Source organism: Rhipicephalus microplus, chromosome 2 (genome assembly GCF_043290135.1).
Source record: "Rhipicephalus microplus isolate Deutch F79 chromosome 2, USDA_Rmic, whole genome shotgun sequence".
Taxonomy (NCBI): domain Eukaryota; kingdom Metazoa; phylum Arthropoda; class Arachnida; order Ixodida; family Ixodidae; genus Rhipicephalus; species Rhipicephalus microplus.
Window position 1 is genome coordinate 250,252,721 of NC_134701.1, and position 11,642 is coordinate 250,264,362.

An 11,642-nucleotide genomic window follows, 5' to 3' on the forward strand; every position below is an offset into this window, starting at 1 on the left:
TGTGATCGCACTGCTACTTCGATAAGCAGAATAAGAGCTACGACGGCGTGCTTCGAACGGTGTGCTGTTGGGTCACCACTTTCTGAGAAAGACGGCGATAACAGCTATGCCGATAAACTGCTCTCGAAATAGAAGCACGTAGCCATGGCTGTTGAAGGTCATTTGACATTAAACGGTTAAAGGTGGCGAATTTCAAGCCCAGTCACCAGGATTTTTTTTACTAAAAGGAATGGGAGGGAGGGGACACCCATGACAGCCGAGTTTCTTCAGGAGGCAGGGAGGCGGGAACGTATGCGTTGTGCTTTTTATATGCTTGCTTTTAAGGGGGGTGGGGGGAGCAGGCGAAATACGCAGCCCCTGCCAGTGGGAAAATAGCCAGGCCATGGATGCGTCCTCGGCAAGGCCATAAGGCAAATTTTTTTTCGAGGGGTGGGGGTGGGGGGAGTGTTTAACTATATTTTATGTTCTTGCGTGCGTTTGTATGTGTTTGTATATATACGCAAGCTAAATTGCAAAGCTCTCGGGGGGTGGTGGAAGGGGAGTTGAATCCCTCCCTCCTTCTGGCTACGCCCACGATCCTCGGCGTAGTGCTGCTGTCGATCGTCGCTTACGCAGCGGAAATTTCGTGAAGACGCTCTTGGCCACGCGCTCGCATGTTCCGTAAACTTCTGTGGTTGACTGTACAAAAATGAAAACGAAGAATACCACCAGAAAAATCATCTCTCGTGCAAGCTTTGCCGACTTGACAACCTTGTGTCAAAAAAAAAAAAAAAAAAAAACACCGTCAGCTTTGCGCGGAAGGCACATCACAGCGAAATCTAGCCTGAAAGGCGGCCTTCCAGAGCCTTTTCTAAACACTCATTGGGCAACTACTGCAAGCAAACTTGCTTGATACCCACTACGGCATTATTAATAAAAAAAATTATTGGGTAGCAGGCTGGCATTCTCTATGCTGTCCTTCGCCATTCTTCTGAGAAGCATGGTATCCGCTAAACACTTGCAAGCGATGTTGTGGCAATTGTTCATGCAGTGGCTGATGATGATGGGGAATTATGACTGAAGTGGGTATGCGCCACAGTTAATAGCTGAACAGGAACAAGCACTTGTAATGGGTTGGAGCAATGCACAACGCACTGGTTACGCTATTCGCATTGTGCGACGATTGGTTGTTCTTTCGCTGTTTTAAAACACTTTATAAGTCGTATTACCGCGATTGCTTTGCCGACATCAAGCCCGCCTAAGGCAAGTTTGCCAACAAGTCCTAAACACCGGCGTGGTTCAGTGATAGAATACTGGGCTGGCACCCTGCGGACCCGGGTTCTAGCCCCTCTGTGTCATTGGTACTAGGTCCACCCCCCCCCCCTCAATTTTGTGCGATGTGCTTACAAACACCGGCGGTGGCGGCGGAGGACGACTGCGCGTGAACCAAGTTGCGATCACATAACAGCTTTCCCCGTAAAACAGAATCGTACTTTCTTACATAGAATATATAGTAACCTATACCCTGTAATTCGTAAGCATGCATCACGCTATTGTGTTCAATGTCCTGCATCGTATTGTCACTCTACGTGCATTGCTTATTTATGCGTGTTACCGATTTGTTTGTTGTGCGTATATATTGTTGTCGTGTTTGGTAAATTCTTGCAAAATATGTTTTTGTCTGTACAGGCTTCGAGACTCACTCCTTGCGAACGCATCAAAGCGTTCGAAAGTTTTCAAAAAAGACAAACTGATCGAGTTGCGGTGTTTAACGTCCCAAAACCACATATGACTATGGGAGAGGCCGTACTGGAGGACTCCGGAAATTTTGTCCACCTGGGGTTCTTTAACGTGCACCCAAATTTGAGTACACGGGCCTACAGCATTTTCGCCTCCATCGGAAATGCAGCCGCCGCAGCCGGGATTCGATCCCGCTACCTGCGGGTCAGCAGCCGAGAACCTTAGCCACTAGATTACCGTGGCTGGGCAAGAGACAAAATGCCTATTGAAGAACGGAAATTGAAAAAAAAAAATCGGCAGATCCCACTTACGTTGAGAATCGACTTTACGCGAAGCATGCGAAGGGAACGTGACCATGTTGCAATTTTTTTTTATTGAACGACACGTCATGAAATGCCGCTATAAATACATGTACAAATGTTGGACGCACAAACACATGTTGAAGAGTTGCAGATGTTTATATAACCTGTTGTTTGCGCTTGCGCAACGATGCCAACAGGAACACGAGCATTCGCAACACCAGAAGTGATATAAGGAGATATGAAGCGGTGGTGCTCTCAAGGATGGTAGCCCTGCACACTGCTGCATAAATCAACTTCAGTGGATGGCACCTAACTACAACTGACGTCCGCCTGACGTGACGGCTGTATCATAGGAGTACGTATATAATGTTTACGAAATTGGACAGTCAGCACTGCAACCGCAATAGACGTTTCACGAACATTACGGTCTTATTGAAAAGTAGTTCCGAGACCTGGCATCACTCTGTGGTAGAATGCTTGATTGCCACGCGGAATGCTTGGGTTCGATTACTACATGCTGGGACCATGACATTTATTCTTTGTAATCGTCGGGCTAGCGCTGCAGATTGCAGCTTTTCTTAACACTCACGCGTTAAAATTACCCATGTCTGTGTTCTCGTCGTTCATGGGGATGCTAACTGTCAACCACCTGTGGCACATACGCGCATACCACAGTGGTACATACGCACCCGCTGGCATGTGCCACTGTCTGGCGAGAAGTGTTTGACGACGTACGCGACGGGATCGTAACAGAATTTATGTCTTGACCAGCGTGTCATGTACGTCGAGCCATCTTACCCTCCCATACTAATTTTGGTTCACGTCAACTTAAGGGAGTGATCACGGGAGCACCCAGGCGTAAGCTGCTAGATAGATAGATTAATAGATACGTAGATAGACGCGAAAAGTGCTTGCAATACGCAAAGAAATACTTCGAATTTAATAGAAAACAAAACCAATCAATGCCAGCATACTGTGATATGGCCCACAATTTAAATAAACTACGATCGGTTATTGCCCCTTTGATGCAATGACACAACGGAAACAATATGGAGACTCAGCCTGCGCAGAGGCAATATTATCAACGGTACAGGAGGTCAACTCCTTTAGAAGGACAGAAATCGAGGAGAATATACTTATGCCTCGCTGCGGATATATATGATAAGCTTCTAGAATGAGACGCGCGCGTTTGTCATGGCATTCTGACAGGAATGTCGTCGTATCGCTTCGATATGGCCGGCAACCTCAGTCATCACAACGAAGAGATAGTCATCTATCTCTGGCGCGTTTTTGAACCTTTTTCGAGTGGTCACGAATGCTGTCATTAGTGCACCTAAACAACGCCTGCAAGAGAGTAAAATTTTGTACATGACGCCGTGACAACAGCCCCGCCGCGGTGGTCTAGTGGCTAAGGTACTCGGCTGCTGACCCGCAGGTCGTAGGTTCGAATCCCGGCTGCAGCGGCTGCATTTGCGATGGTGGCGGAAATGTTGTAGGCCCGTGTGCTCAGATTTGGGCGCACGTTAAGGAACCACCCGGTGGTTGAAATTTCCGGAACCCTCCCTTACGGCGTCTCTCATAATCATATGGTGGTTTTGGGACGTTAAACCCCACAAATCAATCAATCAATCAATCAATCTAACGAGGAAACAAGATACGAGGCAAATCCATACAGATTGCTTTCCGGCAGCCCTCATCAGCTACTTAAAACTTACTACAAGAACTTCAACCAAATTGCCGATGTTACTACTGCATGAGGGCCACTCAAAATCACATTTTTGGGGGAATTTCAAGGGGAACCCACCTCCAAAAGCAATAATGCCAGCTTCCTTCCTCTAGGCGGGGGAGTCACTCCTGTCGTCAACTGATCGTATTCGGGCAGAAGCGATCTACTGGGTCGAAACTGTCGTGGCAACCGACTGGCCACCACCTTCCGAACCCCCAGCAAGCTGAATTCGACGACCTCGGTGCGCCGTCAGTAAAGATGTCACTCTCTCCATGGCCAAACGGGGCGGTGCGCTTACGAACGTTCGAACATGGTTCGAAAACGAGCTTGAGATAGCCAGCTATCTCTTCATTGTAATGATTGCGGTTGCCTGCAATCTTCTAAAGATACGATGTTTCTGTCAAAAAAAAAAAAAACGCTATGACGAACGCGCGTGTCTCATTTTAGAAGCTTATCGCGCCAACGATAGCGGCGATGCTTGTGTAAGCCTTCTCTCGATTTCTGTCTTTCCGAAGGTTATGATTTCCCGTCCCACTGATCGCTTTACTGCCCCTGCGCAGGCTTAGTTTTCATTTTTCCCGTCGTTTCATGCGATAGCTGTGCAGTATGTATGTATGTATGTATGTATGTATGTATGTATGTATGTATGTATGTATGTATGTATGTATGTATGTATGTATGTATGTATGTATGTATGTATGTATGTATGTATGTATGTATGTATGTAGGTGTGTATGTATGTATGTATGTATGTATGTATGTATGTATGTATGTATGTATGTATGTATGTATGTATGTATGTATGTATGTATGTATGTATGTATGTATGTATGTATGTATGTATGTATGTATGTACATGTATTTTTTTATTTATCAATACTGCAACCCTATACAGGGCTTTAACAGGGATGGGATATTATACACTACTAGACGCAGTAAAACATTCATGAAAATAACACAAATGGCAAAGCAAGAACACTCATTAGAAATAAATAGTGAAAAAGAAGTTGAATATACGTCAGGAATATGTGCATCAATTGCAACCGTACAGTCTCTTAGTGGCAAGCCGCGAATGCTACCAGGCAGAGAATTCCAAAGCGCTATCGTACGCGGAAAAAAAAATTGTATTTAAAAGCATTAGTCCGCGCAAAGAAAGCGGTTAGGTTTAAAGCATATGAAAAGCAAGTGAAACCTTCATCGGAAAATGTGATGCGGTGAACGGCAGAAAGGCTGGAGGAGGAGTTAGTTATTGAATAAAAATTTCGAAGCTTCATTCTGGTATCGTGAGAGTCGTGATGCAATGTTCAATGATTGAAGAGCTAAACTTTAGGGGAGAAGTTGCGGCTGTAGTTACCAAAAATGAAGCGAATAGATTTCCGGTGAATGTTAACAGGGAGCTTATGTCACAGTGTTTGTGGGGGAACCAGGCCACATATGCATATTCCAGAACGGGGCGAATCAGTGATTTATATAAAATAAGCTTGGTGTCATGAGGGGCGTTGGGTAGGGTGCGGCGCAAGTAACCTAACTTTTTATAGCTCTTCCGCAAACGTAATCGATGTGGATAGCCCACGAGAGGTGCTTCGAGAGCACATACATTCATATGTATGTATGTGTTCTGGAAGAATAAACACATTTGGTTGCCAGTCAGTGCTGTTTTCCTGTACGTTTAGCGCTGTTTTTCCCCCCTCATAATCATGAACCCATCAGCCCACATTAGTACCGAACTAAATCATAGTTTGAGCCATATAAGCGTCATGCATCTGCGAGAGACATAACCACATCGTTCCTTGACATAATCAGTCTTGTCCACACTGAGGAATGCGGGGTAATCAGAGTGTTTTGAGTGTTCAACCTCTTTACCTGGACATTGAAACCACGAACACCACTACTGCTCAAAACGCTCAGACAAAACTGTTCGTTAAATGTATAAACCGAAAGAGAACGGAAATATATACGTAACACTCTTGTTTCGTCGAGGAACGGATGTGGACGGGCACAGGATGTTTACAGGAGTGAAATCGCACAGCGTGCTTAGCGTTCACCTTGCATTGCGTCACGTATCAATGTCTCGAATATAATCTTCTGAATAGTTATGAGCCATACAGAGAAGTCCGTTTCGGACGGTGTGCGGCGGTCACGGGATATCGCTTTTGCAAGCGCACTCGATCTTGTACTTGACACGAGCAAAAAAGAAAAGCAGTGGGTAAATAACGGCACACACAGGGTAAGTAGTACACAGGAAGAGTGCTTTGAATATTTACCGAAATTTATGGAATAAAGGGGACCACTATACTTCAATAACTGTCATTACCATGAATACAAAGCTAGAAGGTCTCTCCTACTCGCGGGAGCTCCGTGATTATTGTTTATTCGAAAATTTCACCTGTTTGTGAGATAGTGCGGTAATCGTGATAAGACAAAAGTTTCGACGTGACATAGAATATTGCGAACGCATGGTGGTGCTGTCCAGTGCTCCCGAAAGTTTAGTTGTTAGCGCTCGTCCCTACGTCCTTGTTTCGCTGGGTATTCCGTTGTTCTAGCTATGTTCTAGCCCATCTTTCTGTATACCTTACTGCGATTTGTGTCTATAGAACTTTTCCTTGAACAGGTGGATTGTGTAAAGTTCAACGGCACTGACGATAACAGGCCTCGCACTGAATCGGCCGGGGTAGAAAGGAAGCGGAAAGAAAGAAAGGGGTGAGTAAGGGACGCACATCTCAGCTTCAACGCCATTATTTTCGGAGATGAATACGGAAGCCATGCAGCCCTTCCGTCAACGGCCGGGTGGAGAACACAGCGCGCCCTTCTCGCCGAGCTACGAAGGCGTTGCTCTTGACCTCGCCTGCACGCGCACGCACGATGGGTCATTGCCTCGAGGCATAACACGGTGTCGTGATTACGCCCCCGGTAATAACACATCGAGCAAGTTCCCTGCTATTGAACGCCTGAACGGTCGAACGATTCGCAAGCCGAGTCGAAGCGAAGATGTGTGCGGTTCGGATGACGTCAATATAGTTCGAGCTTCGGAACTTCGTCGGGAAGTCGCTCAGACATCTATATCCCTTGCACTATAGCGGCGAGCGGATGTCGTGACCATTGTCCACGTAAAAAAATGACCCCGTATCTGCATGTTAATCTGCAAATGTCGTCGAAAGACTATAGTCTTGCGTGTGGAGAGAGTGAACAACACATTTATTTGATGTTCTGCGCAAGAAAATGGGTGAATGGTATTCTGGAGCCGCTGCGTTGTAGTGCCTCGAGCGTGCAGCGGAGGCGAACGAGTGCATCAAGTCATGTCACACGTGGGACATGAGCGTCATCTGGCAGCTTTCTTGGAAAACGAAGCGCGTGGCTCTGAGACGGGTGTGCGCGCTCGTCTCAGAGGTGATAAGGAGTAGAACGCAAGGCGACGGGTAGGTGCAACCACCGTCTCGTCTTAGCAAAGCGTTGGAAACACTCGCCTTTTCGTGCAAGCGTTTCATGGTCAGCGCAGCGTGATAAGCGCTACGGTCCTTAAAATTAGTCATGTATGCTTTTTCTAGTAAACGACGTACATGCAGATTATATACGTGTTGTTATGGTGCCCCAGACATGCGCAATAGTTGTTTTTTAATTGACAATTGCACAAGTATGAACGTTAAATCTTGAGCAACATTGGTAAGCGCTGCGGATGGGGTCGGCCGTTTCAAATACCCGATGCCGTTAAAAGTGGACAAACAGACAAATGTACAGACAGACAGACCAAAATTTTTGCGTCGAAAGTCCCCAAGAAAGACTATCGTCTTCAATACGTTCTACATACAAGACGGGTGTATCGTTGCACTTTGATGGCTACACACCTCGCTGTGCATGCCTTATAACGTGGCCAGGCGTCTTCCTCCAAATACTGTTTTCCAGCAAATGTTCTTTAACTTTAAGTTTGTTCACTGTTTAGTGGGGACTTGAAAGGTTAGCGAACACTGCTGTTAGATAAACGAGGTTTATCTCTCACTCTCTCACAAAGAAACATTTTTACTACACACACAAAAACAAAACACACACACACACGCGCGCACGCACGCACGCACGTACTCGATTGCCCAGTCTCCGTAATAATAATAATAATAATAATAATAATAATAATAATAATAATAATAATAATAACAATAATAATAATAATAATAATAATAATAATAATTGGAGTTTAAAGTCCCCAAACTACGATGTGATTATGAGAAACGCCGCAGCGGAGAGCTCATAAAATTTCGAACTCCCGGCCGGCTCCCAGGCCCTCTGGGCTGCATCGAGCGATTTCGCCTCCATCGAAGATGCAGCCGCCGCGGCCGGGATTCGATTCCGCGACCTGCGGGTCTTTCCAGTCTCCGTGATAATTTCCAGAAACACAGTTGATTCGTCTGATTCGATTATCGCTTCGGGCGAGCAACAGTTACGGTGTTCATAAGGAACGACCAGTAATAAAAAAAAACTGAGTCGACTTGAAAATTACCGCGACGTCTACGAACACCTCTCCATCTCTCTACATTGCGGAGGAATAATTGGATTCAATAGTCGCAACCATGAGAGTTTCGACCAGACCATCATATTCTGACACTATATCATCCATGTTTTCGCTGCAGTCGTCAAGACGAAATGGAAGATTGCCGAATGACGTGTCGTGCACTGATCCTGTGCCGGATCACCACTATTACAGTGAAGGCCAGTGGATCTTTTTTTCAACATTTTTTTATTCCTGTATTGTAATCTTTCATGGTTTCTTTTTTTAATGCACATTGCTAAACAATTTTAATTTTGGTTGTCCTTAGCCGCACGTCTTCTGTGCTATCCTGTGTACTACTAGAGGGTCAGGGCTACTCAAGCTGTTCTCACAGCTTTTACCGGCACTCCTCGTGACATGTCTTTGTTGCGAAATAAAATTTCAATTTCAAATTTCAAAACTTCAAATCTTGCAAAATTGAATACAAACAGCACTGGCTGTGTGAGAAGGGGAGAGAATTCAGCGACCAATTCGAAATTTTATTAATTTTTTATGCCAATATAAAAGCGTACACGTGCAGACGGATGCACAATCGTACACAAAATATGGTTTTCGTACACAAAATAAGCAACATTTATCACAATAAATCTTGATCATCTGGAGATAAACTACAGGGTTCAAAACGTTCTTGATGCCACTATACACACCCCGCAAAAATGTGACTGTATCTATTACTTATTTCTTAGGAATTCACGTATAGATATAGTTCATTTTTTATCAAGCTATTTTGAGAGCGTTTTAATCGTTGCTCATCAGTTTTGTCTGAGGTAGTGCAATTTTTTTTTTATGCAGAAGAGAAATGAATCTATTATTGATTTGTAATTTTTGGCAAGCTCCACTCTGAAAATGCTTTAGGGCGCGAGGACCCTGAACTGTCATTGCAGAGGCGTATTATGCGCGGAGTTGTGCGTAACGTGCTACAAGTAATCTACTAGTAATAGGTTACATTTTGTTGTAATTTTGTAATGTAATCGATTACTTTTTAGGAGTGTAACGATCTGGCCAATTCAATCACATTTCCTTTTAATTCATTACCAGTACGTAAGCGATTAGGCGACCTTTCCCTTTTAATGCAACGGTTGCAAGAAGTCTCTTGCGTCACTTCTAGGTCCGGAAAATATACGACGGCTTTGTGCGAGTCCTCCGTTGTGTTGCAGGTGTTGCTACGAAGTCTCCTTTCACCATTTATTTTGTCTTTACCTGCAGCGCCTTATCCAGTGACAACTCATACAGAGCCCATGAACACTACATAGTATCGAAGCACTTGTGTTCGTATATGGCATAATACCTCGCTTCCATCCAGCGCATGTATTGAGAGAGTACAGCAGCTGACCTCCTGACGAAGAAATGTAGAAGAATAAGCAACGACAGACTTGGAAATCGAATCCGGCTGTAACGCTATATCACAGGCGCCATATAGTGAGCCTGCCAGCGTTCTTGCAAGACACAGTACAGTTGATGACCTTCTTTCTACATGCAAGCCACAGTATAGTTGGGCGTAGTTTGAGCAGACGTGCGTTATTCTGTAACGAATGAAATTCTAAAAGAAAGTAGCGATTCGATTACGTTTCTGTAATTGCGCACTTACTTTTCTGGGGCTGTAATTATCCACTCTTATCGATTTCACTTTAAGTGAAGCAATTGTAGTTGTAATCAGTTACTTATATTCTGTAACATGCAGAAGCATGGTGTAGCGCAAGGAGGTTTGCCTTCGATTCGGTACTGGCTATAAAAAACTAAATAATAATAGAACTAAACATAGACAACATACACTCTAGTCACACTGTTTGTGCAAATATGTGCTCCCGTAATTCTTGGCGCCCCGTGAAGGTGCAACTACTTCTACGGTGGTACGCTTTGCTCTAGTGTTATAACCGATTCCCACAAAAGGCCCCACCGTGGTGGTCTAGTGGCTAAGGTACTCGGCTGCTGACCCGCAGGTCGCGGGTTCGATTCCCGGCTGCGGCGGCTGCATTTCCGATGGAGGCGGAAATGTTGTAGGCCCGTGTACTCAGATTTGGCTGCACGTTAAAGAACCCCAGGTGGTCGAAATTTCCGGAGCCCTCCACTACGGCGTCTCTCATAATCATATGGTGGTTTTGGGACGTTAAACCCCGCAAATCAATCAATCAATCAATCGATTCCCACAAAAGAGTCATCAATGACCTTTTTCGAGTGAGACGTCGCTACTCCGCTCCCTCACGCTTCGCCGTAGCTACTTATTTTAAACACCTCCAGATACGGATCAATACTTTACGGCAGACATGTCAGATAACGGCCGTACACGGCGGCACCGGCAATGGGGAAGAGGCATCAGCACCGGCTGTTTCGAATGGCCGGGTAAGTTTTTTTTTTTTTACTTGCCAAGAAGAAAGAAAGAAAGAAAGAAAGAAAGAAAGAAAGAAAGAAAGAAAGAAAGAAAGAAAGAAAGGTAAGTACACAGTGATTCCTTTTGGCACTTGCGAGATATATTGTGTAGCACACATAAAAAAAAAAGTACTCTTTTGACGCTTCTTGAGTCAGAACGATAAAAATATCCTCGCGCGCAGTGAAAGATGCAGTCACCATCTCGCGATTCTTATCATCCCACCAAACTTAACGAGCGAACCCAATCTGCCCTCCACAAGGCATCTGCAAATGCATCTTGCGTGTGTGGAGCACACTTCGTGTTGGAAAATTTCCAACTCTTATCGGTCCATCTGTACAACGCTCGACTTCCCTCGACTCCATTCTCTCTGTAAGTCGTCCGCCTATGCCCGAATGGTAATGCGCAAATGTCCACTCACCTTATAGCAGTCGCAAAACGCGACCGCACAGTTGTCGCTCGGCTGAGGTAGAAAAGAAGCTCGTGTCGATCGCGTGACACGCGGCAAAGCTGGCCCTTCTGCAAGTAGAGCGACTCTTTTTTTTTTTTCCGTTGACTCTCTGCCGAACTTTCTATACACACCCGCGCCAGCCGAGATGCAGCAGCCGCAGTGGAGAGGAGGAGGCAAACAAGCGAGCGAGCGAGACAGCACGCATCTGGTTTTGCTACTTTTGCTACTGCATGCCGACGCAACGGCAGCAGCGACTCTCACGAGAACGCGCGCAGGTTGACAGCCCGCGGACGTGCACGACGTTGCTCGCTTTGTAAGGCGACAGATGCGTCATCAAACGGGAAAAAATAACCGTCGGTAACGGCGTCGTCAACACGAGTGTCTCGAAAACGTTGTCGTCACGCCATGACGTCACCACATAAAATTTCCATGACGTCATATAACGTCACTTGTGACGCCGTCAAAGTGCGACTACGGCGTCATATAACGGGACGTTTGATGATTACGCCATCAGATGGCATCATCTACCGATTGTTTTAGTG

General features: G+C 45.4%; 1 protein-coding gene across 1 annotated transcript in view; it reads right to left on the reverse strand.

The window, feature by feature from the left end:
• The window catches only part of LOC119188154 (uncharacterized), a 54,624-nt gene extending 43,408 nt beyond the window's left edge, over window positions 1–11,216 (reverse strand). Inside the window, exon 1 of the mRNA XM_075879215.1 lies at window positions 11,071–11,216. The gene's annotated coding sequence lies outside the window, so the exon portion shown is untranslated. The remainder of the gene's footprint in view (window positions 1–11,070) is intronic.
• Window positions 11,217–11,642: the final 426 nt, after the last annotated feature.